Here is a 3,446-nt window from a genome sequence, read left to right as displayed (position 1 = left end):
GAGTGTGAGAGAGAGAGAGTGTGTGAGTGTGTGTGTGTGTGTGAGAGAGAGAGTGTGTGTGTGTGTGTGTGTGTGTTTTCCTTCTAAAAAGTTTCCGGAGAAATACTTTGCTATTTAATGCATTTTTCCTTACAAAGGTATTATCACCACTGCTGTCCAGTAACTAATGATGAACGCGCAGTTTGCAGAGAAGCATTTCAGTTGCTCACGGTGGACTTGAAGGGATAGTCACCCAAAAATGAAAATTCTGTCACCGTTTACACACCCACAAGTTGTTCCAAACCTGTAATAATGTATTTCTTCTGTTGAACATGAAAGAAGACATTGAAAAATGTGGGTAACCAAAATGTTTCGGGTCCCCAATAACTCCGATAGTATATTTTTTCCCTACTATGGAAGTTACTGGGGACCAGCAGCTGTTTAGTTACCCACATTCTTCAAAGTAGTCTATCTTCTTTTGTGTTCAACAGAAGAAAGAACTTTATGCAGGTTTAAAACAACCTGACTAAATTAGTACAGCATTTTCATGTTTGGGTGAACCATACCTTTAAAGTGACAGACACATCTGTGCTTCTAAAGGTATCGGCCTATTGTTTTATTAAAATGTGGATAGTCTGTTAATATAATATTCCATACATTATCAGAGCTTGGTAGACATAATTATTATATTCTTGAATGAATTAATAGATTATAATTAATGTTAGGCCCTATTTATTAATTTATCATTTATATTAATAATAAATATATACATAATAAATCATCATATTTGTCATGTGACATGTGGCCAAGTATGGTGACCCATACCCATACTATATATTGTCATATACAATTTGGCATTTAAAAAAGTTTCAAAAGTTCTAAATTATTTAGTTAAAAATGGAACAAATAATTACATAATAACATAGTCCTAATTTAAGCAAATTAATTTTAAAAAATTAGAAATTCATCCCGTCCAGGTAACAGCTGCAGAACTGTCAAAAAAGACTAATATTAAATAATAATTTTAAATAAAATAATACAAATAAAAATAACAATATAAATGTGTTCTATTTCAAGTTGACATATTTAAGCATGTTTTCTAATGGTTTATTGTTGAGCTGTGAGTTCCTCACTGATTATTTGTGTCCTTGTTTTATTTTATTTTTAATTGATTTATTTTTGGGGGGGCGGGTGAATGGGTGTCCCTTATTTTGCCTTGCTGAAGGTGGCAATCCTAACACCCTACCCAGGGGTGCAGTAACGGCTGATGACAAACTCCCCACCCCTGAAACACAAGTCAATACGCTGTTCAGGGGGCCCAGAAACCATAGGTGCCCTGGCCCTGCCTAGTAGGCATACTTGCTTACTATTAATTTTAGTATGCACTGATCTATCTTATACTATATTTTAAATTTGGTATTGTGTACTATTAATATTGTTGCTGTTATGACAAATTGCATGATTTAATGTCTTAACAGTGTATAAGCATATGAAAACATCATACCTCCACCACCAGGCATTTTCATCACTATGAGAAGAACACTTAAATGTTTAATTTTATAAAACTGAAGAGTGTGATGGTCTTCCAGTGGATCTTTTCCGAAAATCACCCGAAAATCGTCTGGGCCTAACAAAAGAAAAACATCAGTGACATTCAGTTTGATGAAAACATATAAATATCAAAATAATTTAGACTTGAATCCCTGGGGGAAAAATCGTGTTTATGAACAGATTATTGCAAGAAAATGGCTCTGCACTTTAAATTGAGTTTAAGTTATACTATACTAAAATAGCAACACGATTTTTACAAGATGCTTTTCCACCTACCAGGTACTCCAGGAATCTTGGATTGGATTTTCTGCTTCAGTTCTAGGATTGTGGTGTTGTTAAACTCCACCTCTGAATCTGCCACTATTAATGGTTTATTCTTCTTGTCATTAAAGTTTATGAGGACCTGAAGCACCATTCTGAATGTTTTTAGCAGAAAAAAAGAAAACAATCGTTAGCTTGCTGTGAGATCAAATTCGCTTGTTTAGACGTGGCGAGGTTTCCGGGTCCAAGCCTGTTCAGGTTTCACTTTCACTTTAAACTGTTTGTGACAAATGGGCGTGTGTTACAGCTGAACACAACCTGGAAAACTTAAAAAGCCAGAAAGCGGAATAATTGTACAGTAGGTGAAATTACATCTGGCCTGGCAACTGGTCAGAAAATACACGGACCCAACATAGTACTGCATAAAATACAATTGAACCCTAAAAGACCATAAGGTGACATCGGAATATTTATTTATTGCTGTTTTCCATCAGGACATTATGGAAGCCTAGTTTCCGCCACTGAATAAAAAATAAAAGAGATAATTGCGACTTTTTATCTCACAATTCTGGCTTTTTTTCTCAGAATTCCGTGATATAAACTGCAATTCTGAGAACATATCAGTCTTTTTCCCCCTCAAAATTGGACTTTAACTCGCAATTCTGTGAAAAAAAGTCAGTTTGTTTTTATTTTTTATTCAGTGGCGGAAACGGGCTTCCATAGGACATAAAAAATACAATTTCAGGATTAAATATATATATATATATATATATATATATATAATAGTCTATATGTAACGGAGTTAAAATAATTAGTTAAATTCATGTCTCTATAATCTCCCTGCTGCTGAGTCGCATAAATAATTGCTCCATCCTAAAAACTAAGTTTGAATTGTTTTCAAGCCCAAGTTAAACTTGAAGCTACACACAAGTTTACTTATTTTGTCTGTCAGTTATGTGATGATAAAAGGAAGTGTTTATTGGCCTGCTTGTGAACTCCGAACCTCTGTTTATTTCATTTAGCAAAGACTTCACATGCAACATCGATGCAATGTATTCTAACCAGCCTTTTGGTCGTGTTTGTCCCAGTTTTGTCTGTCAGGCCCAGTAAAGCATCCTTGAGTGACCATCCACCTGATCTCAGTCTGAATTACTCCAACACACACACAGTCACATATATATATATATATAATATAACAGTATAATAGTCATTTAGCAGACACTTTTATCCAAAGCGACTTACAAATAAGATATAAGAAGCAATCAAAATCAACAAAAGAGCAATGATATGCAAGTGCTATAACAAGTATGGAAGCCTAGTTTCCGCCACTGAATAAAAAATAAAAGAGATAATTGCGACTTTTTATCTCACAATTCTGGCTTTTTTTCTCAGAATTCCGTGATATAAACTGCAATTCTGAGAACATATCAGTCTTTTTCCCCCTCAAAATTGGACTTTAACTCGCAATTCTGTGAAAAAAAGTCAGTTTGTTTTTATTTTTTATTCAGTGGCGGAAACGGGCTTCCATAGGACATAAAAAATACAATTTCAGGATTAAAAAAAAATTTTTTTTTGATTGAACATGATTTTAATGTTTGTGAGTACAATTTTTTTTAATTAACATTTGTATTGTACATTTATTAATATTAATAGGC

The sequence above is a fragment of the Sinocyclocheilus grahami genome, unplaced genomic scaffold (genome assembly GCF_001515645.1).
Source record: "Sinocyclocheilus grahami isolate Dianchi unplaced genomic scaffold, SAMN03320097.WGS_v1.1 scaffold2241.1, whole genome shotgun sequence".
Taxonomy (NCBI): domain Eukaryota; kingdom Metazoa; phylum Chordata; class Actinopteri; order Cypriniformes; family Cyprinidae; genus Sinocyclocheilus; species Sinocyclocheilus grahami.
This window is presented reverse-complemented; position numbering follows the sequence as displayed.